The following is a 26,411-nucleotide window of genomic DNA, read 5'->3' on the forward strand; positions in this document are numbered from 1 at the left end:
CTGTGCCCCTTCGCGCACATAGGCTCGTCTGTTCATGAATATCTGTGGGCTGCGTCGCACATGTTTCTGGAGTGTAGGTGAGTGTAATGGATGTGTGTATAGTGTAGTGTTATGTTTTGTGTTGTCTGACGGTTGAAGAGGGAAGGGAGTGGCTGAAACCCAGTGTTGCAACATAGCCTACTCTTCTAGCGTGGCAACAAGTAGGCCGCTGTGCTTAACATCCACACCCAACCGACGGATCGTCATACACAGTGTCACATGCCCTCACTTGAGACACTGGGATCAGGTTTGGAATTTAATCCAGGACATTGGCGCAAAGACAAGTGATCAGGATCTTTATGCGAACACCTCTCTTCCTGGCTGGTCCCAGCGGAGGTACGAGTCCTCTCTCGGGCATGGGTGTGTCCTTAGGATAATTTAGGTTAAGTAGCGTGTAAGCTTAGGGACTGATGACCTTAGCAGTTAAGTCCCATAAGCTTTTACACACATTTGAACATTTTTTGAACGTCTCTTCCCCTTGCAGGGCAAATACTGGCAGTGAAACTTTCATCCCTCACCAGGAACAGGATTATCTCTGAGTTGAGCGCCACTGCACAGGCTTGCATTACTCACATCTGCAGCGGAGGCTGGTGATAGTGCAGTTATTACACAAAAGAAGAGCGACAAACACTGATGATTCGAAATATTATAACCACTGCCATACATAAGAATGAATGCCATGTGGTGCCATTTCGGCCATGTGGTGAGAAAAATATGTAAGCGGAGCAGGCATGAATGTGAACATTGTAGCGACGAATTAGCAGCAAACGAGGAAGTCCACTGAAATCAGCGACCTTGACTAAGGGCAGCTCTTTATGACCGGGCAGCTGGGAACGAGCATCTCCGAAACGGAGGAAGCTGGTCGGCAGTTCGTGTGCTGCTGTCGTGAGCATCTACCGGCATTGCTTGAAGTGTAGTGAAACCACGAGTGGGTGACAGTGTGTTGGACGTCCACAACTCATCACACAACATGGAGCTCTGAGGCTTGCTCGCTCTGTAAAGTGTAATGGGCCGCCATACGTGGCAGATCTGACGGGGGAGTGCAATCCTGGTACAGACATACAGTACACTGTTCAGTCCATATCGTTGATCATGGGGCTTGCTAGCAGACGATCTACATGTGCTCCCACGCTGACCCAAGATTTTCAGTTATGATGGCAGTCGGCATGGGATCATCGAAACTGGCCTGTGGATCAATGGAAACGTCGTTGAATGAACTAAGTTTCTTGTTATACGGTGTCGATGGTCGCGTCCGGACATCCCATTATCCATGTGAACGGTGGGTAAAAACATGCAGCACGTCGCTCATGCAGGCTGATGAGGGCAGTATTATGCTATGGGACTTGGACTTTTATGGGGCCTGTGGCAGTAATTTGAGACACCAGACTGCTGTGGACTACTCGAACATTATTACAGACCAACTGCTTACCTTCATGGTTGATGTCTTCTATGATGCCTGTGGCATCTTCCAGCTTGATAATTATTAACGTGATAAGGCCATAATCATGCTACAGTGGTTTGAGGAACGTGGTAGTGAACTCACATTAATGTCAGCCCACAAATTCGCCTGATTGAAACCAAATCGAACACATCTCGGTCGCACATCTGGCGCCAGCTCTACATCCACAAACCACCGGCAGATAATGTACGGGATGTGCGTAACCTGTGCATGTCACATATCCCTGGAAACCAACCAAGGACATGGAATCGCTGGTGTATTGCGTTCCAAAGGTAGAGTAACATTCTATTCAGTAACTGGTCATAACGTTATGGCTCATCAGAGTATTTTTGTGCTTCAATTGTGAGGTAAAGCTATTGTGTACATTGTACTGTCATTGCTCCAGCAAAATAAACGTATATTTCTTTTTTATATGCGATAGTATATGGATACTCATGTGATATGCATACCGTTCAGTGACATAAATAAAGAAATACAAAGACGGTTTTAATCCATACTAGAATTTTTTATAAGCAAAACGCTGTTCATTAGTTTTACTCTGACATACTTTTCGTGCAGCTTTCATGTTTGCCAAAGTCGGCTTGTAAACGATGCAAGTATTAGGAAGATGCTTCATTGCCTGCAGACTGTTCATGTGTATATTTGAGTCCACACATGTTTGCAGTCGTTCCTTCCACAGCTGCAAAAATTACTGTACGTCGTTAACTGTGAGGCTACCATTAGGTCCGCTGCTTTTACCGTCCAGCGAAGGGGAAGAACACATCAGCCGTAAACTGCTTGTCCACTGACCCTGAGCTGATCGATTTCGACCAGGAATGTCAACAAATTCTGCACACATGCAGTGCTCATGCTTGTGTGCAGAGTTCTGTCACCCAATTGTATACTTTCCCCCACTATCACGCCACCTTGTCTGAGCAGGAATAGGGGGAAACTGCGGATGTGCAGCAGTGTTGTCATGCAAAAAAAAAAAAAAAAAAAAAAAAAAAAAAAAAAAAAGAAAAAGAAAAAAAGGGGTCGTCTTGCATGTGGCTTGGTTTCTTGGTTTGAAATTTCTTAAGAACATAGATCAAAAGCAAAAAACAAAATTTCAGTTTTATTTAATTATGTATGGTGCGCTGAAGACACAATAAAACTTACATCTGGTGCAAACTGTCGGCATACGGACAGACGCTGACAATATTTCTCAGATTTTCGTCAGTCGGGTTGCCATTAATCGTGACCCAGTTCCATAATCGAAAATAGCTTTTCATGCAAATATGTGGATCGAAACGTGGTATCACGTTTGCAACCTCCTTATGGAAAAACAACGTAGAAGTCCTGGACAGTTTCATCGTGAAAGAATTTGTCTTTTTGTCTTTTAAAGAGGAATTGCACTGCAGATCGATCGATTTCATCTGCACATATACAAAGGCGTTTTCGACTGAAATGACAAACGGTGACGAAAACAGCTCAGAAACAGATGTAAGATGGGCAGTGCCCTCAAAACGTGTAGAACACTATTTCTGTAAGTCTTTCAACGCTACAATGAATTCTTGACTATCCGCGTTCTCTTTAACGTCAGTGAACTCAGGAAAGTGTACCGTTTCTTTTTCAGAGTTTGCCCCTTCCACAATGCGATTTTCTTTTTAAATGCATCCCCACCAAATCAGAAGTAAGTTGTGTACCACTTTGCGTCTTACTGTGGGCTGTGAGCAGTGAAGTCCACTTAAAGTGAGAGGTCGGCAATCCATTCTAGACATTCTGATTTCGGTTCCTGCTTTTCTTTTTAGTCCAGAAACTCAACAATAGCGGTTCTTAAATCGAAAAATCGTTCCAGGCACGCCCCTTGGCTTAACCAACGTTCTATGCTGTAATACATAACGTCTCCATACTCTTCGTTCTGTTCGAGCGAAAGCTCTTGTAACTGACGACATAATAATGCGTGCAAGTTCACAAAATTTACCGTGGATACCACCAATTTCATCACGTGCTCTATGCCTGCTATTTCTGGATTTACAAAACAATGAATCTCTACGAATGGTCCGTCAATCCTAGTAATTTTTTGCTCTTTCATCATTAACTAAATTTTTAAATTATTTCCGCATTATTTTATAATGCTGTTCGAGTGCAAATCTGCAGTACTCGTCGATTATGCGACTGCATAATGGGTACTGAGAATTCTCATCCTTCATTCCGTGATTCCCATTCATTTTTAATATCATGACGATAGATCGCTAGACTGCCTGTTTCTGTGCAAGCAACCTCTGGACCTATGAACTTCCTTTATACCACAAATAAATGACGGAGGAGAAACAACATTGGTACCACGATTCTGCGCAACTGAAGAAAAGTTGTGCCGACTGGAAAATGCCGCCTTAAATGGCGGAAGAAACAGTGTAGCATCGTGCCAAGACGGGCCGAGCCTCGTACTGCACGACTGCCACGCACAGTGTACGCCTGAAGTTTGGCACGGCATGGCCTACCCTGATTTTGACGATTCTTGTCACAATGTGCAAGATCGGAAATTAGTAGCGCAGTATTACGACACGACGTATAGTGCTTAGAAATGGAAAGAGCCTCGCTCTTTCATGTCCAGGTAGTATACAATGAACCCTAATTTATTTGTTTTTTGTTGTTGTTATAATCCTGTGTGAAGACGACTTCTGAGGATTTTAATGGTAGTTCTGTATAAGTCACATGTCTTACAGACTTCTGTTGGGTATTTTTGAACGCCATTGCAATGTTTTCATGCAGACGAAGCAGCATCTCTCACAAACGCTGCAGTCCCCATTTGTTTCCACTTTTTTAATGTCTGCTTCTTAATAAGCAACCGGGACAAGTGAGCAATGCACAAGGATGAGCGATCGAATATGTGCTACACTCATGTTCAGAAGAAACAACAACTTCAACGACTGGAGATAGGCATGTTTCCGCATATTCGTCAAAGGTAGGCGGAGAAGTGGACGACCGGCACGCAACCTGTGCCGCAATAAACGGCGACGGAATGTAACCCTTGATAATGTACGATGTTTTATACTGTTGCTCCAGAGCCGAGGAGGGCGCACATCTATCCTACAAATGCCATTCTGATAGGGCGTCGATCTCGGGGGTGCGACCTGACCATCTCGGCGTGTTCTACGGCCTTCCGTGAAACATTCTACACACTCCCGTTGCACTGCCGAACTACACGAGCAATTTCCCGGATGAATGTATCCCATTCTTTCATGGCAAATACGAGCCCTCTTTTAAACTCACTGATTTGACGGTATGGTTCTCGAATACCTCTGCGAGGTATCCTGCACGGCTGCTCAAGTCACACTGCTCCATTACCTTCGGTTTATGTCAACAACGAGAACCACAGGTACATTTTACCGGTGGATGATCTTGCGCGGCGACCTCGAACCCGTGGGCCGACAGGGTTCAAATGCTAATCATTTCTGCAGAACACACTAATGTACACGACCTGTGAATAGGAACGTCCTGTTCCTAGTCTCTCAAGGTGCTCTGCTTTTTGTGAACATTAGTGTATATTGTAGCGAAGTCACTTTATTATTTTTCTTTCGGGTATGGAGTAAGAAAATAAAACGTAATTTATAACAGGACTTGCATTTACCCACACCGAAGCGACTAGAAGTTGTTTTTAGTGCCAACAGTTTTCCTATACTGTATTACGCATGGTAATGTGCTATAATTTGGTGCCTCCATGCTTCTGTCTACCCCCCGTGTATATGTGAAACATAGTTACTGATTCATTTTCCAGGAGTAGGTTGGACTTCTGCGTACGTAACGTACCAGTGCAGTTACGATCCGCGACTAGAGAACAAAACTTAGGAGGAGTAAAGTTGGACAGAGCGGCTACAGCTCGAAAAATATATGTTTGAGATTGTCCAATTGCAGCGTGGGGAGGGGGGGAGGGGTGCGGGTGGCGAGCAGCCCGCCACACATGACACGAAGGCTATCATGCACTTAGAAAACAGGCAACGCAACGAGCACGTTACATTCGAGAAAGGCCTACGACTGGCTGACGGCTGCCACCTATCAACCGACTCGCTAATACCAACAAAGTTATTTCAATCAAATATAGCAGTGCGCTGCGAGTGGACAGAGCGTGCGAACAACACAAGTCTGGAACGTGCGACCATAAAATGAAACGCAGAAAACGTCTGCAAATCAAGAATATTACTTGTAGGTATCAACATTGATTCGGCAAACAACAGTCCTGTGAAAACGAGCTCGCTATGTTCGTCCACGAGACCCTGAGGACCGGCACCCACGTTCATACTGCCTTCCTCGACTTACAGAAGACGTTCCATACATTTCCACACTATCGCCTCATGAAGAAAATAAGCCTAATATGGACTATAAGAGCGACTTTGTCATTGACCTAAAGGGTTCCTAGAAAATAAAACACAGTATGTCATTCGTAACGGAGAGACATCTTCAGACGTAAAAGTAATTTCAGGAGTATCACAGGTGAGTGTTATAGGACCATTACTGTTCAAAATATATAGAAATGATCTTCTGCATATCAACGGAAGGTCCATTAGGTTTGGTGCACCGATTAGGAGCTGACCCTCAACACAAAAAAAAAAAAAACAAAAAAAAACGTATTGAGTTTAAATAGACGGAAAGACACGTTATTGCATGAAACGACCACTTAAAACTAACCGTAGGAAAGAATTATTGAAAGGATCCTCAGGGAAGTGTAGTCCACCTACGACGGAGACAAGTTATAAAACGTTCCTTCGACCGTAATTAAGTATTGCACGTCTGTGTGGGACCCGTACGAGAGAGAATGATAGAGGAAATAGAGAAGATTCAAGGTTCAAATGGCTCTGAGCACTATGGGACTCAACTGCTGAGGTCATTAGTCCCCTAGAACTTAGAACTAGTTAAACCTAACTAACCTAAGGACATCACAAACATCCATGCCCGAGGCAGGATTCGAACCTGCGACCGTAGCGGTCTCGCGGTTCCAGACTGCAGCGCCTTTAACCGCACGGCCACTTCGGCCGGCGAAGATTCAAGGAATAGCAGCGAGTTTCGTACGAGGTTCGCTTAGTAACTGCAAAAGCGCGACGTAGATGCTCATTCAATTCCAGTCGCAGAATCTAGAACAGACGCACTGTACATCACCCAGTGCTTTACTTTTAAAATTCATAGGGTGTTCGTTTCCAGTGGAATCAGACAATTTATTGTTTGCTCCCACATACAGGGTGAGTCACCTAACGTTACCGCTGGATATATTTCGTAAACCACATCAAATATTGACGAACCGATTCCACAGACCGAACGTGAGGAGAGGGGCTAGTGTAATTGTTTAATACAAACCATACAAAAATGCACGGAAGTATGTTTTTTTAACACAAACCTACGTTTTTTTTTAAATGGAACCACGTTAGTTTTGTTAGCACATCTGAACATATAAACAAATACGTAATCAGTGCCGTTTGTTGCATTGTAAAATGTTAATTACATCCGGAGATATTGTAACCTAAAGTTGACGCTTGAAACCTCCGACGTTCAGTTGCGTGTTGCAACAAACACGGGCCACGGTCGGCGAGCAGCATCTGCAGGGACATGTTTACGATGACGACCGTGTTTACGAGTGTGGCTGTAGTGCACTGTTGTGGTTTGGTCTAGCTGTCACAGTGTCCGCATGTAGCGCTTGCTGCTATTGTTATTCTGCATTCGTCTTCGCACGCAGACCAACTGTAGTGCACCGTGTTCCCAGGCGTCTGTGACAGTGTAGTGTTGTAGGAACTGTGACCATAGTGTATTCGAACTGTGAAAAGGCGGAGATGATACTCATATATGGCGAGTGTCGAAGAAGTGCAGCTGAAGCCTGCAGGGTGTATGCAGAACGGTACCCGGACAGAGAGCATCCAACGTGCCGCACACTGCAAAACATCTACCGCCAACTGTATGCAACAGGTATGGTCGTAGCACGCAAACGGGTCCGTAACAGGCCCGTCACAGGAGAAGCGGGTGCAGTTGGTGTGTTAGCTGCTGTTGCCATGAACCCACACATGAGTACACGGGACATTGCGAGAGCCGGTGGACTGAGTCAAAGTAGTGTCATGCGCATACTGCATCGTCACCGCTTTCACCCGTTTCATGTGTCGCTATATCAGCAATTACATGGTGATGACTTTAATCATCGAGTGCAATTCTGTCAATGGGCATTAACAGAGAATGCGTTGCAGTTCTACCTGTTTATCGATGAAGCGGGTTTCACAAACCACGGGGCAGTGAATCAACGGAACATGCATTACTGGTCCGTGGACAATCCTCGCTGGCTCAGACAGGTAGAGCGACAGCGACCGTGGACTGTAAATGTATGGTGCGGAATCATTGGCGACCACCTCATTGGTCCCCACTTCATTGCAGGGGCCCAAACAGCTGCAACATACATCGCGTTTCTACAGAATGATCTGCCAACGTTGCTCGAAAATGTCCCACTGGAAACGCGTCGACGTATGTGGTATCAGCCTGATGGTGCCCTGCACATTTCGCAATTAACACTAGGCTGACCCTTGACAGGATGTTCGACGGGCATTTCATAGGACGTGGAGGACGCATAAATTGGCCAGCCCGCTCTCCTGATCTTACACCTCTGGACTTCTTTCTGTGGGGTACGTTAAAGGAGAATGTGTACCGTGATGTGCCTACAACCCCAGAGGATATGAAACAACGTATTGTGGCAGCCTGCGGCGCCATTACACCAGATTTACTGCGGCGTGTACGACATTCATTACGCCAGAGATTGCAATTGTGTGCAGCAAATGATGGCCACCACATTGAACATCTATTGGCCTGACATGTCGGGACACACTCTATTTCACTCCGTAATTGGAAACGGAAACCACGTGTGTACGTGTACCTCACCCCTCATGGTAATGTACATGTGCGTCAGTGAAAAAGACCAATAAAAAGGTGTTAGCATGTGGACGTAATGTGCTGTTCCAGTCTCTTCTGTACCTAAGGTCCATCACCGTTCCCTTTGGATCCCTACGTAATTCGGTGCTCTCCGATACACACGATCGAACAGCGGAGGAGTGGTACTCAAGCGTCAACTTTAGGTTACAATATCTCCGGATGTAATTAACATTTTACAATGCAACAAACGGCACTGATTACGTATTTGTTTATATGTTCAGATGTGCTAACAAAACTAACGTGGTTCCATTTAAAAAAACGTAGGTTTGTGTTAAAAACATACTTGCGTGCATTTTTTTATGGTTTGTATTAACCAATTACACTAGCCCCTCTCCACACGTTCGGTCTGTGGAATCGATTCGTCAGTATTTGATGTGGTTTACGAAATATATCCAGCGGTAATGTTAGGTGACTCACCCTGTATACAGAGTGGTCCATTGATAGTGACCAGGCCAAATATCTCACGAAATAAGCATCAAACAAAAAATCTACAAAGAACGAAACTCGTCTAGCTTGAAGGGGGAAACCAGACGGCGCCATTGTTGGCCCGCTAGATAGCGCTGCCATGGGTCAAACGGATATCAACTACGTTTTTTTAAATAGGAACCCCCATTTTTTATTTTTTATTCGTGTAGTACGTAAAGAAATATGAATGTTTTAGTTGGACCACTTTTTTCGCTGTAATAGTCACAAACGTATAAGTACGTGGTATCACGTAACATTCTGCCAGTGCGGAAGGTATTTGCTTCGTGATACATTACCCATGTTAAAATGGACCGTTTACCAATTGCGGAAAAGGTCGATGTCGTGTTGATGTATGGCTATTGTGATCAAAATGCCCAACGGGCGTGTGCTATGTATGCTGCTCGGTATCCTGGACGACATCATCCAAGTGCCCGGACCGTTCGCCGGATAGTTACGTTATTTAAGGAAACAGAAAGTGTTCAGCCACATGTGAAACGTCAACCACGACCTGCAACAAATGATGATGCCCAAGTAGGTGTTCCAGCTGCTGTCGCGGCTAATTCGCACATCAGTATCAGACAAATTGCACGAGAATCGGGAATCTCAAAAACGTCGGTGTTGAGAATGCTACATCAACATCGATTGCACCCGTACCATATTTGTATGCACCAGGTATTGCATGGCGACGACTTTGAACGTCGTGAACAGTTCTGCCACTGGGCACAAGAGAAATTACGGGACGATGACAGATATTTTGCACGCGTTGTATTTAGCGACGAAGCGTCATTCACCAACAGCGGTAACGTAAACCGGCATGATATGCACTGCTGGGCAACGGAAAATCCACAATGGCTGCGACAAGTGGAACATCAGCGACCTTGGCGGTTTAATGTATGGTGCGGCATTATGGGAGGAAGGATAATTGGCCCCCATTTTATCGATGGCAATCTAAATGGTGCAATGTGTGCTGATTTCCTACGTAATGTTCTACTGCTGTTACTACAAGATGTTTCACTGCATGACAGAATGGCGATGTACTTCCAACATGATGGATGTCCGGCACATAGCTCGCGTGCGGTTGAAGCGGTACTGAATAGCATATTTCATGGCAGGTGGATTGGTCGTCGAAGCACCGTACCATGGCCAGCACGTTCACCGGATCTGACGTCCCCTGTGCGAACATTACGGAAGGCGAACTACTCGCTGTTGAGAGGAATGTCGTTACACGTATTGCGAAATGCATTGAGGTTGACGGACATCATTTTGAGCATTTATTGCATTAATGTGGTATTTACAGGTAATCACGCTGTAACACCATGCGTTCTCAGAAATGATAAGTTCACAAAGGTACATGTATAATATTGGAACAACCGAAATAAAATGTTCAAACGTACCTACGTTCTGTATTTTAATTTAAAAAAACCTACCTGTTACCAACTGTTCGTCTAAAATTGTGAGCCATATGTTTGTGACTATTACAACGCCATCTATCACAAAGCGAAAAAAGTGGTCCAGCTAAAACATTCATATTTCTTTACGTACTACACGAATAAAAAATAAAAAAATGGGGGTTCCTATTTAAAAAAAACGCACTTGATATGCGTTTGACCTATGGCAGCGCTATCTAGCGGGGCAACCATAGCGCCATCTGGTTTTCCCCTTCAAGCTAGACAAGTTTCCTTCTTTGCAGTTTTATCGTTTGACCCTTATTTCATGAGATATTTGGCCCGGTCACGATCAATGGACCACCCTGTATATCTTGGAGAGATCACGAAGGTGAAGTTAGAGAGATTCGAAAAATAGCAACAATCGTTCTTCCCATGCACCATTAGCGACTGGAACAACAAAGTGGGGAAAGTGACAGTGGCACACAAATTATCCTCTACCACATAGAGAAGGTGTGTGACGTAGACACTTTTACTTTGCAAACGCGCAAAGCGTACTGGTGTGACAATACTGAAAACTGCCATAGGCGGAGTGAACGATGCCTTGTCGCGGCTGGCGAGCGCACTAAACTATATTTCCAACCTGAAGACGATTAGAAGTGCCGATACCTATTAACTTACCCTTGTATGTTATACGTGGTAACCATGACATGAATAATTAAAAATATTAACGATTTGTTAATCAAGTACAGACGCTAAGTAAGATCTTAACGTGTTCCACCAAATTTGTGTTACAAAGGCAATGTATACTATCTGCTCCAACGTATCTGGACACCTGTTACCTCCTACATCTACGTAGGTACTCCGCAAGCCACCGCGCGGAACGTGGCGGAGCGTACCCCTTCCACTAATAGTCGTGTCATTTCCCGCTTCACTCGCAAACAGAGCGAGGGAGAAGGACTGCCCTTACGCCTTAGTAGAGCTTTAACTTCTCGTATCTTGTCTTCCTGGTCCTTAAGCGAAATGTATGTTGGCGGCAGCAGGATCTTTCTGCAGTCAGTTTCAAATGCCGGTTCTCTAAATTTTCTCAATAGTGTTTGTGGAATCCTCCTATGAAGATGTTTTTTCGGACAGCTAGGCAACATACAAGTGACTCATATTAATGGAGTTTATTTCAGTAATTTAACTGACAATACTTAACTTGCGTATGTACAAGGTGGTGTCGCAAGTAATTGACGACATGCAGATAATCAGTGTCCTTCGAAATATCAATTTCCGTGCAAGTTATTGATGTGGATCACAAGTCACGGATCTTCTAATGCGGCTCTACTAGTGCGGCTCCTCTAGTGCGGCCCAGGCTATTTGTTTTTTCTTTATTGTTATTTTTAAACCTGTAGAACAGGCAGGCTGTCAGCAGCATGTTACGCTTCTCTTCAGCCATAGAATAGACAAAGAAACAACAGAAAGAATACACATAAGTTACATAACGGTGGGTAATAACAAGTAGACACATAAAGACAAACACGGAGCCGTTCACACTCGACGATAATCCACTCTACAAACTGTTGACACGACGCACGAACACTGAAGATGTCGATGGCACAGGTGAACGATGGAGTGCGACGGTGAACACTGAACACTAAACACGACGGCACACACGAGACACTGATGGCGATGATCTCCGGCGCGCGAATGTCCACGTAGCGTGTGCGAGTCCGGGGACCTGCAAAGAGGGGAAGAAGGGTGAGGGGGGTGGGAGAGGGGAGAACAAAAATGCCAATGCCTGAGGACATGGGTGCAGGAGTAGAGGGACAGGGCAGGGGAAGCCCGGGGGAGGAGTGGGGAGAAATGGAGGTGGGAGGGAACAGGGAGTGATGGGAGGGAGGATGCCCAAGGGAGCAAACACAGGAAGAGGGAGGGAGGGTCAAAGTTGGTAGGAGGGGTAGATGGAGGGGAGGGGGCATCATCAGGCAGGGGGAGCTGGCGGAAGCCACCTTGGGAGAGGGTAAGGTGGGTGGAGAGATGGATAGCAGGTGGGATGTGGGAATATAGGCGTGGCGCGGGCGGGGGTGGGAGAGGATGGGGGAGACAAGCGGGTGAGGAGGATCGAGTTTACGGGAGGTGTAGAGGATCCGTATCCTTTCAAGGAAAAGGAGGAGGAAGGGGAACGGGATGAGGTCATACAGGATCCGCGTGGGGGAGGGGAGACGGATGCGATAGGCGAGGCAGAGAGCATGGCGTTCAAGGATCTGAAGGGACTTGTAAAAGGTAGGGGGGCCGGAGATCCAGGCAGGATGGGCATAACAGAGGAGCCCAGGCTAGGCGGCGCATCACTTTTATCCTGCTTTTGTAGAGGCCGCTCCTGTCGTGGTGACGTCCTAGTCAGAGTGTTATTGGCCAACGTCGTTTCACAGCCCTCTCTGCTGTATCGTTCTTTATCTTCCTACCGGTGCTTGTCTCTATGCCAGAACAACGCTCCTCCATAAGAACGTCGCCTTCCCTCCAGGGATTAATTCACATTTGAGTTCCTGAAGCAGCTCTGTAAAACACGCGTGTAGTTCGAAACTATGGCCAACAAATCTAGCAGGCCGCTTCTGCATTGGTTCGAGGTGTTCCTCTAATCTGACCTGGTGCGAACCCCAAACATTCGAGCAGGGTTCAAGAATAGGTCGCACTAGTGTCCTACATGCCGTCTCCTTTACAGGTGAACCACACTTCTCTAAAATTCTCTCAATAAATCGAAGTCGACCATTCGCCTTCCCTACCACAGTTCTCACATGCTCGTTCCATTTCATATCACTTTGCAATGTTACACCCAGATACTTAAACGACATTGCTGTGTCAGGCAGGACACTACTAATGCTGTATCCGAACTTTACAGTTTGTTTTACCTACTCATCTGCATTTTTCTACACTTAGAGCTAGCTGCCATTCATCTCACCAAATATAAATTTAATCTAAGCCATCTCGAATCATCCAACAGTCACTCAACTTCGACACCTTCCCGTGCACCACAGCATCTGCAGGAAAAAATCGCAGACTGCTGCCCACCCTGTCCTCCAGATCATTTATGTATGTAGAAAATAAATAGTGGTCCGATCACACTTACCTGTGACACTCCTGACGATGCCCTTATCTCTGATGAAAATTCGGCGTTCATCAGAGATAAGGGCTCTATTATTTAAGAAGTCTTCGAGCCACTCACTTATCTGGAAGCCTATTCCATATGGTCGTACCTTCGTTAACAGTCTACATTGGGCACTTTCAAATGCTTTCCGGAAATCTAGAAATATGGAATCTTCCTGTTGCCCTTGTGTCATGTGAGAAAAAGGAAGTTAATTTTGCACGAGCGATGGTTACTAAAACTTTCGGTTTCTAGGAAATTTATTATAGTCGAACTCAGAATACGTTCTAGAACTCTGCAGCAGATCGGTATTAAGGATGCTGGCCTGTAATTTGGTCGGTTCGTTTTTTAGCCCTTCTTGTATACAGGAGTCACCTACGCTGTTTTCCAGTCGGTTGGGAGTTTTCGCTGGGCGAGAGATTTGCGAGAAATGCAAGTTAAGTAAGGAGCCAATGCCGTAGAATACTGTTAGTTTTAATATGACGTGCGTACACCCTAAGGCTTTATGATGATTTGAACACTTTCAGTGAGGTATTGTAGGTCTGCGGAGTAATGGCACCTTATTGTTCCTCGAGAGCCGAAAACAGAAACTGTGTGATTTGGGACGCTGGGGTCTGCAGCGAAGTCGACGTCGTAACTGATCCAAATGTGTTCCATTTCATTGGTGTCGGGACACTGGACAGGACAGTCCATTTCAGGAATGTCACAAAGACTGCCGCTCAAATTCTGCTTTATGACAGGGTGCGTTGTCATGCTGCTCAAATAATCAGCGTCCCTGAAGTGTTTCTCTACTGTACGAAGTAGAAAATAGAGTAAAACGTAATCATACCCTTCTGTATTTAGCGTTTACTTACGCACAAGAAGAGGACCACACCCAAACCACGAAAATCACCCCATACCGTAACACCACTTACTCTGTACTTCATTATCGGCACGACACAAGATGGCAGGTAACGTTCTCCAGGTATTCGCCAAATCCAAACCTTGTACATGTTTCATCACACCAAGTAACCCGCTTCCAGTCACACACTGTCCAATGGAGTCGCTCTTTAGACCATCTCCAGCGTCACTGAACCCGATGAGCTGGTCGATAACTGCAACTTATTCTTTCTAAATTTCTACACACCGTGTTTGTGCGAGCTACAGTGCTGGTATCACTTTGGAACTCACAGTTATTTCTTCCGCTGACTACATACGATTTCTTACAACCTTTCTCCGCAATGCAGTACGGACCCTATCAGTCAGTGCATAAATTGTGCACGGTGTTGGTTTAGCTATGGTTGTTCCTTCTCGTTAACACTCCACAGTAATATCAGCAACAGTCGACCTTGGAAGCTTTAAAAGGATTCAATTTTCCTTGATGGCTTTGTTACTCAGGTGTCATCCAGTCACTAATCCACGTTAGAAGTCACTGAGCTCTACTGAAAGACCATTTCTGTTGTTACTGCTTCTCTACTGACAACAGAATTCGCAACCTTGCTCGGCCTGGGCGCACGGTAGACACCAATGTGTTGTTCAAGCTTGTCCTCTTGGTTTTTGAGCTGTGTGACCTGGCCTCTGGTGACTTGAGTGAGCCGTATTATCACTCTGTGGTTAGGTTAGTGTTTTTTAACGTCCCGTCGACAACGAGGTCATTAGAGACGGAGCGCAAGCTCGGGTTAGGGATGGATGGGGAAGGAAATCGGCCGTGCCCTTTCAAAGGAACCATCCCGGCATTTGCCTGAAACGATTTAGGGAAATCACGGAAAATCTAAATCAGGATGGCTGGAGACGGGATTGAACCCTCGTCCTCCCGAATGCGAGTCCAGTGTGCTAACCACTGCGCCACCTCGCTCGGTATCACTCTGTGGCGGGGAGTATTAGTCCCGCGATAGGCCCGGACTGACAACCCAAAATTCCCCGCCTATGTTTGTACTGGTAAGACCGCCTAGTAGTGGTCAGTTCCATGTTACACAGGAGTGGCTGGGTGTCTTTGATCAGATAATGTAAGTATTCAGTAGATATAATTTAAGTACAAAGATGTTATTTCTGTAAATATTTTAGCGTAAAAAAACTTCACAGGATCGGGTAAAAGGCTAACACAGTTTCGGAAGAAGTAGAATTTGACGTAAGGTACGCTTTTTGTATGGAGGTACACATTTAGAATATAAACTGACAGTACAGCCGTCTTTATCTCAGTAGCAGTCTCAAGACAACCGCTGTGTCAACGTACAAGGCAGCAACAGATTTAATTACGTCTCTAATGAGCGGGTTCTCTGACAGTAAGAGTCTTCGAAAACCTCGTTTCCGTTCCGTGCCGCCGTTGTCGCAGTAGCCACACGCTTGCAGGAGCGCTTTATCTTTTGATTCTTCTTATAGAAATGTCCTTAGACGGCGCAACGGGAGTGGTGACAAAGGAAAAGACAATTTTGGCTTGAATAATTAGTTTCAGAGTCCTTTGCATGCCTCAGAGAAGACTACATTATAAGCACTTCACGGCACTGAAATATTAAACGGCGTTCCCATGTACTGATGAAAGGGCTGCTCTCATAACTGGAGGCCATTTACAACATTAATTGAGTGAACATGCAGCCTCCTATAGTACATACACCGCTGTAGAAATTATATTAATAACGTCTGTGATCTTGGATTTTGTTGAGAGAAGGAGGCCGTTTCTGACAGGTAAAAGCTAACTATAAGATGATTTCTGTTCTGCTGGAGCACTTAATACCACAAAGAAACTTTTTCCTTGTAAATAAATTAATGGTCGATGTAGTTTTAAAATTAGATAAGATCTTAGAGAATTGTAAAGGGTTCATTATGTAAGAGCCTTATTGTTCATTACCCTACTGGAGCAAATATAATTTGCTGCCTGCGATATAAAACATCTCTGTTGCAATAGAATCGCAAGTCAGAGCAGTGTCGGCAGCAGTAATAATTGCTCGCTCCTACAGAGCAGTCGCAATAGTTCGTTGTTATGGAGCAGTCGCAATAGCTCGCTGTTACGGAGAAGTCGTAGTAACTCACCGCTACAGTACAGTTGCTAGCCGTGTAAGAGCAATAGCAGTCGCCGCTGGTGCAGCGCAGTTCATTGCCATGTAGTGTAAGGTAAACCTTATTATTCTTCATCGCCATGCGCGCACTTAAATTTGTTGTCTGAGATGTCAATCTTTTTGTGATTTTTCAACACTAATTAAGTCAGACTTTCTAATGGTTTGCAGAAATGTTTTCAATAATAAGATTTTTCAGAACGTAATTTTTTACCAGTCATTTACTTGAACTTAAATATTTTACAAATTTTCCCAAATTACGGCAGGGTGCGATTTGTGCTTTTACCAGTGGGGTGGATGTCTTCGGGGGTTATTAGAACTATATATGTTACTAGCTTGGACCGTGGCGTTACGCATGGTTAAACAGCAATTTATAAATAGATGTTAATGCCGATACTCACTATTCACGCGTATGCACTATCAGAAAAGCCATCCCTTGTTATATCTTTAAAAGTACATTATAGGTAAAGCTTATTTACAAAATCCTCTACATACAGGTATACGAGGGGAATTCAAAAAGTAGAGGCATATTTGTGAAAAGCTGTACTTATTCTGATGATAGAAAACTGAAACATATTAATAGTAAGACTTATTAAAAACTTTCAGTGTTCAGCTCCACAAATTTAAATTATATGTAAAGTTTTACTCCAGTGCATGAGAAATAAACATCCCAGGTTGGGACGCATAAACTAAAACCAGAGGAGGGGATGGTCTGATGCAGAGGGGGGAAATCCCCCCCATCCCCTCCTGCAAATCGCACACTGGATTACAGTCATGTGTTGTTTAATAATCAGGGCACCAGCTATGCAGTTGTGTCAACAGGCAAATTCAGTTTTTTCCCTAATAATGCAAATCTCAGACATATGTTGTTCAGTAGTAGTAGATAGGCCAGCATTGCACTAAGCTGTGCCATTTAGGAGCAGATATATAGACAGCATTATCCGGCGACACCATTATGAGGTAAGAATTTTTCAGTTTATTCCGGTTGATTTCACAGGGCCATGACGTAGCGCTGCTTACGTCCAAAATTTATCAGTTTCAATTCTCAGTCAATTTTGTACCCGAAAATTTTTATATACGGGAAGATTACAGAATTATAAGCTGAAAAACCTTTGTGAATTTTCTTCACAGCACTGAATTTCAGCCACGCTGTCAGGGTGTATTCAGGTCGTCGTTCATGTCACGAACTACAATTTCGTTAATATTTGAAGGCTAAAAGTTTTTCGAAGACAGCATGAAAATTTTGAGTAAGAAACTGGTGGAACTCAAATGCTGAGCTCGAATCGCAATTCTATGGGTGTCTTAAAAGGCGCCCCCGCTTTTTATAATCCTGTGGTGAGCTGCACTTTCTCCCGATAACAGGGACCTTCGTACCTACCGGCTTACTACTGAGCAGTTATAGTTTTTAATATTGTCTCCCTGTCTCTGAGCTCCAAATCGTCTGAAGTTCCGTACATATGAGATGAAATTTAGCCCTAATTTCTGCCACAAAAATTCGACTAATTAAATTAAACAATGAAATAAACAAAAAGGGAGCAAGAACAAAAATTCTGTGCTGCAGCATATAGTATCTGCACAATGAGATATGAAGAAGATCTCACCTAACTGGAAGATGTATTGCAGAACATAAAACGGGACGTGCTCGGAATCTGTGAGACGAGATTAAAAGGTGAAGAAACTACTATTCTCAAGTCCGGGAACCTCCTATTCGCATATTGGTGGCGTATCTCTGATAATTTCAAACGTTATCACCAAGACCATGTTCATTTCAGACAGAGGGATCTATGTGTTTCTTGAGTTGAAAGTTAAGACCAGGATCCAAATCATTTGGACCTACGCACCTACATCCACCTCGACTGATGAAGAGCTAGAACAGTTCTAAGAATATTTGACAACTGCAAAAAAGTCAGGAAACACCATATTTTCCTTAACGCTTAGCGATTATAATGCCAAGAAAGGAAATTCCCCAGAAGACCCTTCCTTCATTGGAAATTTTGGATTTCAACGCGAACCAAAAAGGACAAATGGCGAATACTCTTAAGAAATAATGTTTATACTTCATGAACCCATTTTACAAGAAAAATCGAAAAGGAAATGGACTTGATGAACTCCTGACGCCATGGTTAAGAATGAAGTAGATTACAGCCTCACATCGAACACCCGCATTTGCTCACATCTGTCAGTCATAACTCGCTTCAACAATGGTTGCGACGATAGGCTGATTAGAGTGAAGGTCCATATTAACACTCAACTCGAGACAAAACGTATGATGCAAAGGAACATCCGACCAACAATAAATGAGTTGAAACAGATAGGAAGTGACTTTAACCAATGCACAGACAAGAAGCTACCAACAGAAAAGTTAAAAGGAATGGAACTGAACGAATTGAACCGTCGCCAGAAATTACCAGTTTTTTGAACAGCTGTAGAAGTTTGTGCTCCTAAAACGGAAAAATCCCAAATCCATTCTCGAAACAGAAAAACTTATACGAGCAGGCAAAACACTGAGAGAGAGGCCCACACAAGTAGCGAGACCTCTACAAAAACATTTAGAAGGAGATTAGAAATGATCAGAGAACGCTAAGAGTGATCGAGGGGATTACCGAAAAATAATGTGAAAACGAGACAAGTTGATCATCCATAAAGTTCGGAATGGCCGAGGAGAAGTTGTTATTGAGAGAGACAAAATTATAAAAACCGTAGAGGACTTTTATCGGAAGCTCTACGGTCGATCAGTGACAAGCCAAAGTCTGCTTGACGATTCAGGAAGATCTGTTATGAACGTGGGATCGGAAGAAGTAGAACCCATCGGTAAAAATGAAATAGAACCAACTTTGAAACGTTTCAAAAATTGTAAGGCGCCAAGAGAAGATCAGAATAGGAGCGCGATGCTTAAAATTACAGGACAGACACTTAAAAAGCATTTCTAATTTTGTTAAATGAGCATCACGAGGATGGGAGGATTCAAGAGTTGTGAAAAAATGCAGAAGTCATTATCCTCTTCAAAACAGGTGACTAAACAAACATCGAGAATTACGGTCCTATTAGTCTATCTACCTTTTACAAATTACTAACAAAAATCGTCACGAACGGCCTGAGAAAGAAATATGACTTTTACCAGGCAGTTGAATATGACGGACTCAGGAAAGGTTTGAGTTCAACTGACCGTATTCAAGCAGTACGCACAGCTACACAGAAATGTGTGGGGTATGGTATCCCACTTTATACGGCCTTCAAAGACTGCCAGACGGTGGTCGATACGATCGAAACCTGGGTAGTACTGAGGGTGATCAACAGCGGCCATATTGACTGCAGATGCACCAACTCAGTCCTCTGCTTTTACGAGAATGTCACTCCACATGTGAAGCTGAAAGAAGTCTGGATGACTGGAAAGGTTGCCCTAGAAAAGGCGTCAGACAAGGAGACAAGATCTCACCTAAGTTATTCATGTTGGCTGTGAAAGGTGTGTCCAAGTGTTTGTCCTGGGGACAGAAAGGTTTCAATGCAGGTGGAAAACGTCCCAACCATTTTCACTTTTCAGATGATATCACCCTATTTAGCACTCACTGAAACGAAATGACAATGCTCATCCGAGAACTCAAACTTGCACCATCCGCTCCCTCCCCCCTCCCCGACAAGCCGTAGCCCTCAAAATTAACCTTCAAAACAGCTAAGTCACGAGCCCTGTTAAAATTACGGCTTCCATCAAAAACCATCCTCTGGAAGTAGTAAATGAATACATTTATCTGGGACATAAAATCCAACTTGGAAAAGATAACCAGACGCATTGGTGTAACCTGAATGGCATTCGGGAAACTTGATTACATCCTCCATAAATCGACCATCCCTATAAATTTAGAAAGGAAAGTTTATGTCACATGCATCCTGCTAGTAACAGAAAACTGGCTCAAAACAATGACACAAGCTGCGATAATCGACCCAGGTATATCAAACGACAATAGAGCAATGCTTGGGTCGGGTGTGAGAAATGGCTCTGAGCACTATGGGACTTAACATCCATGGTCATCAGTCCCCTAGAACTTAGAACTACTTAAACCTAACTAACCTAAGGACATCACACAACACCCAGCCATCACGAGGCAGAGAAAATCCCTGACCCCGCCGGGAATCGAACCCGGGAACCCGGGCGTGGGAAGCGAGAACGCTACCGCACGATGGGTGTGAGAGACAGGATCAAGAACGAAGAGATAAAGAGGAGAAAGGGGTTCTATGATGTTGTCAAGTGGATAGTGAGACTGGAGTGGCGTTGGGCAGTATATGTGGCCAGGAGCAGAATACTGATGCAGTGGCGTCCGAGGGAGTCGAAGAGAAGCGTCTCTGGCGAGATGAAGAGACGACATCGAACGACATGCAGGAAGAAACTGGATCCAGACCGCCCAGCAAAGATCGACATGGAAATCTTTGGAAGAGGCCTATTTGGAGGAGAGGATATTTACAGGTTGAAGAAGATGATAGGAAGTGATATGAAATGGGATAAATGGTTCAAATGGCTCTGAGCACTATGGGACTTAACATCTGAGGTCATCAGTCCCCTAGAACTACTTCAAAAAAAAAATGGCTCCGGGCACTATGCGATTTAACTTCTGAGGTCATCAGTCGCCTAGAACTCAGAACTACTTAAACCTAACTAACCTAAGGACATCACACATCCATACCCGATGCAGGATTCGAACCTGCGACCGTAGCGGTCGCGCGACTCCAGACTGAAGCGCCTAGAACCGCTAGGCCACTCCGGCCGGCGAAATGGGATGAACATGTGAAATTAGCGGCAGGGTTGGTAATAGAAAACTTAGCCTTGGTGGGGCTGTTCTGGTAAGTGCTGTGCATCTGTGGAGGGAACCATATACAAGTACAGTAGAGTACTGCTCCAACGGGTGGACCATTATGGCCGCAGACATCGAACGAATTGAGAGATATGTTCCTAGAATTGTAAGAGGTGACTGCAGTCAATACGAAAGTGTAAAGGAGTAGTGGATAATCTTAGGGGACTTAAATGAGAATCTTTGAAACAAACTGGATGCCGTTCTCTCTCAATTCTATTGGATAAATTTAGATAACGACATTTCGAGACACAGTGCTGCCTCAATGGTACAACTCGCGACTTGATCGTAACAATAAGGTAGAAAGATTGGGATGTTTGTCGATGCATTTCTCCCCTACTCTATACACGAGTGGAATGCAACAATCGTAGATACACTACCAGAAAAAAATTAGTACACCCTTTTAGAGGTTTCCAACTCACTCTAGATCTATTGTTGCAACAGTGCATATAGAGAACATAAAATAATTACATTTACAAATCATCAGCAGAAGCGCTTCTGATGTACCAGGTATCGACCCATGCTGCAAAACCCATATTAGAACGTGGTGTAGCCTTCACGGGCGCCAATGCGAGCGCTGGCGCTGGCATCCAGCCAATGGTGCAGATGATGAGTAATGTCCTGGGATACGCCACGCCTGCTCAACCTGTGCATGTAGTTATATAAGAGTTGTCAGCTGACGAGTCGCACGAGTCACTTCGCGCCCCATCATTCAAACCCCACACGTGCTCGACTGGAGACCAGTCTGGAAATCGTGCTGGCGAAGGAAGTTGCTTCACGTCTTCCAGAGTACGTTGAGCTTCACAGGGAGTGTATGGGCGAGTATTATCCTTTTGGATCAACGCATCACCTTTCTGTTGTAAGAACGGCAAAGTACGGGTCTAACAACATTCTTCACGTACCGAGCGGTAGTTAACGTCCCCTCCAGAAACACCAAAGGTGAATGAGAGTTGCAGCTTATCGCAACCTAGACCGTAAGGCCTGAGGTAGGGCCAGTTTGTCTTGGACGAATGCACTATACGAGACAACACTCGCTAGGTCTACGTCTATGCGCAAAGGACTATCACTTGCCTTCAGGCAGAATCTGCTTTCATCGCTGAAGACCACAGAGTGCCATTCCATCTTCCAGGTTATCCTCTGACGGTACCAGTCGATCCGTTCACGTCGTGCCGTGGCGTGAGTGGAAACCGGGCTAGAGGTGTTGTTGCCCATTGTCCCACTACCAGTAACCGGTTCGCGATAGTTGGTGGAGAAACGTCTATGCTAACAAACCCTCTTATCTCTGCTGTGGCAACTGAACGATCTGCCACTGCTGGCTTTACAATTCGGTGATCCTGGAAGGCGTCTGTGCTGCGTGGGCGTCCAGAACCTCGTCTACGGATTTTGGAGTGTTCACGTGGCCACTGATACCAGCATCATTGCACTACTGACACATCACGTCCAACTTGTGTGGCCGTTCTTCGAAAGGACCTACCCACCATAAGCAAAGCAACAATTTGTGTCCTTTCAGAGTCATTCAGTTGGCTGTAGGAAGCACGAGTGCGTCTCCGTGTCATGGTTGCCTGCTTGCTTCACATTTTGCACCACACAGAGCCTTCCTGCTGTGAGAATTCCCTATTAAAAAGTAGACACAAAGGGCGCTCTGGTAGCTATGCGACTACGCTATGTGTTGGTAGACGATGTTGAGGCCATTATTAGTACATCTACTGTTCCCTAGGTGGTATATGCCGTCATCAGATAAAAATTGACGCCGTCTTTCCTGCTGTACTCGGTTTTTTCTGTAAGTGTATTTATACGTAGTACCGTAGTGCGATGTACTGCGCAACAGATTGAGAAGGACGTACGTGCATGTAAGTGCAGAGAACCTACGACTGTTTGTACCACGTCTCGTGATAAATGATTAATTATTCTGTTCATAAAATAGTGAGCCTACCATCTCCAAAGCACCGGGTGACATTCTAAACTAGCCTGCCTCCCTCAGATAAATATTATTCTCATTCAACACAGCCACTTTCTGTGTTGCTCTGATAGGATTTATGACCACACTAGTACTTCGTACATTCTTTATCAGCCGTCCTGTACTCATCATATGTGGCTGCTGAAACAAGTATTTATTGTAAGGCACACGTACTGGATTATAAATGCTGTAAAAGGGAGGAAAAAGTTTCATTTCAGTTTGATTAATGCTACGGTTTAGCTGTATTAATTGAGTAGCTAAAAATATGGTGCAGTTTGATTTTCTGTTCCTAATTAAGATGAAGTCCCTCTTTTCAAAAAATAACGTTCTAAGCAGCTCACCAAAGTCCATTGCTTTTTGCTCTGGCAGGTCCTTTTCAAAAGGCTCTGAGCACTATGGGACTTAACATCTATGGTCATCAGTCCACTAGAACTTAGAACTAATTAAACCAAACTAACCTAAGGACATCACACAACTCCCAGTCATCACGAGGCAGAGAAAATCGCTGACCCCGCCGGGAATCGAACCCGGGAACCCGGGCGTGGGAAGCGAGAACGCTACCGCACGACCACGAGCTGCGGACGGAGGTCCTTTCTTGCAGTACATTCAATATTCATGAAAGACTCACGAATGTTCATTATCTTTCCACCTACAACGAGTTATTACTTAATATATACATATACTCGGAGCTCTCTTATTACTGCATGCGATTCTTTCAAAGAGTCTGTCGGTAGCAATTTATTGCTTCTGGGTCGGAAGCAGTGTGTAGCGTTTATCATCTCTGAATCTGGAGCTACGCTATAGTGGAAAATATTTAGTTTCTTGCACTCTATTACGTCTCTAGTTTCCCAGAACTCGCTTCACCTCGCGTCGTATGGTAAAAGTGCAAAATGAAAGGTACGAGTTGAAGAATACGTGACCACTACGCGTGTAAGATCAAAATGTGACCTAACATCTTTGTAGATAAAAGGCAAACATACGTTCATAGAATTTTAGACATGGAAAAAGCTTTTCACAATGTTTATTTTGAAATTCGGGAAGCAGCAGGGAGCGAAAAGTTTTTCACAACATCTACAGAAACCAGAATGAAAGGGCATGAAAGGGAAGCAGTATTTGAGAAGTGACTGAGACAGGATTGCAGCCTATTCGCGGTGTTATTGAACGTGTACATTGAGCAAGCAGTAATGGAAACCAAATAGAAATTTTGAAAGGGGATTACAGTTCAGGAAGATGAAATACAAACTCTGAGGTTCGCCGACGACTTAATGGGTCAGTCAGAGACAGCAAAGGACTTGGAAAAGAAGATGAACGGTGTATATGTCTTGAAAAGAGGTTATAAAATGAACGTCAAGAAAACTAAAACAAGGGTAACGGAATTTAGTCGAAGTAAATCAGGTGATGCTGAGGAAATCACACTAGGAATTGAGACACTAAAAGTAGTCAAGTGAGTGAAATAAGTGATGATGGCCGAAATAGAGAGAATGTAATATGTACACTCCTGGAAATTGAAATAAGAACACCGTGAATTCATTGTCCCAGGAAGGGGAAACTTTATTGACACATTCCTGGGGTCAGATACATCACATGATCACACTGACAGAACCACAGGCACATAGACACAGGCAACAGAGCATGCACGATGTCGGCACTAGTACAGTGTATATCCACCTTTCGCAGCAATGCAGGCTGCTATTCTCCCATGGAGACGATCGTAGAGATGCTGGATGTAGTCCTGTGGAACGGCTTGCCATGCCATTTCCACCTGGCGCCTCAGTTGGACCAGCGTTCGTGCTGGACGTGCAGACCGCGTGCGACGACGCTTCATCCAGTCCCAAACATGCTCAATGGGGGACAGATCCGGAGATCTTGCTGGCCAGGGTAGTTGACTTACACCTTCTAGAGCACGTTGGGTGGCATGGGATACATGCGGACGTGCATTGTCCTGTTGGAACAGCAAGTTCCCTTGCCGGTCTAGGAATGGTAGAACGATGGGTTCGATGACGGTTTGGATGTACCGTGCACTATTCAGTGTCCCCTCGACGATCACCAGTGGTGTACGGCCAGTGTAGGAGATCGCTCCCCACACCATGATGCCGGGTGTTCGCCCTGTGTGCCTCGGTCGTATGCAGTCCTGATTGTGGCGCTCACCTGCACGGCGCCAAACACGCATACGACCATCATTGGCACCAAGGCAGAAGCGACTCTCATCGCTGAAGACGACACGTCTCCATTCGTCCCTCCATTCACGCCTGTCGCGACACCACTGGAGGCGGGCTGCACGATGTTGGGGCGTGAGCGGAAGACGGCCTAACGGTGTGCGGGACCGTAGCCCAGCTTCATGGAGACGGTTGCGAATGGTCCTCGCCGATACCCCAGGAGCAACAGTGTCCCTAATTTGCTGGGAAGTGGCGGTGCGGTCCCCTACGGCACTGCGTAGGATCCTACGGTCTTGGCGTGCATCCGTGCGTCGCTGCGGTCCGGTCCCAGGTCGACGGGCACGTGCACCTTCCGCCGACCACTGGCGACAACATCGATGTACTGTGGAGACCTCACGCCCCACGTGTTGAGCAATTCGGCGGTACGTCCACCCGGCCTCCCGCATGCCCACTATACGCCCTCGCTCAAAGTCCGTCAACTGCACATACGGTTCAAGTCCACGCTGTCGCGGCATGCTACCAGTGTTAAAGACTGCGATGGAGCTCCGTATGCCACGGCAAACTGGCTGACACTGACGGCGGCGGTGCACAAATGCTGCGCAGCTAGCGCCATTCGACGGCCAACACCGCGGTTCCTGGTGTGTCCGCTGTGCCGTGCGTGTGATCATTGCTTGTACAGCCCTCTCGCAGTGTCCGGAGCAAGTATGGTGGGTCTGACACACCGGTGTCAATGTGTTCTTTTTTCCATTTCCAGGAGTGTAGATTGGCACTAGCAAGAAAAAGATTTCTGAGTAGGAGGAAGTTGTTAACATCGAATATAAATTTAAGTGTAAGGAATTGTTTTCTGAAGGCATTTGACTAAAGTGTAGCTTTGTACGAAAGTGAAACTTGGACGATAAACTGTGAAAGGTCTCTGTTGGATTCCTTTCATGTTAATTTCTTAAATATGTTGTCATTTACGGCATAAATTCCTCTTCTAAATTTACTGTGGTGTTTCTGACTATCTGGGAGGAGACTGAGCAGTGAAACGTGTTACTT

Source organism: Schistocerca nitens, chromosome 4, assembly GCF_023898315.1.
Source record: "Schistocerca nitens isolate TAMUIC-IGC-003100 chromosome 4, iqSchNite1.1, whole genome shotgun sequence".
Classification (NCBI taxonomy): Eukaryota; Metazoa; Arthropoda; class Insecta; order Orthoptera; family Acrididae; genus Schistocerca; species Schistocerca nitens.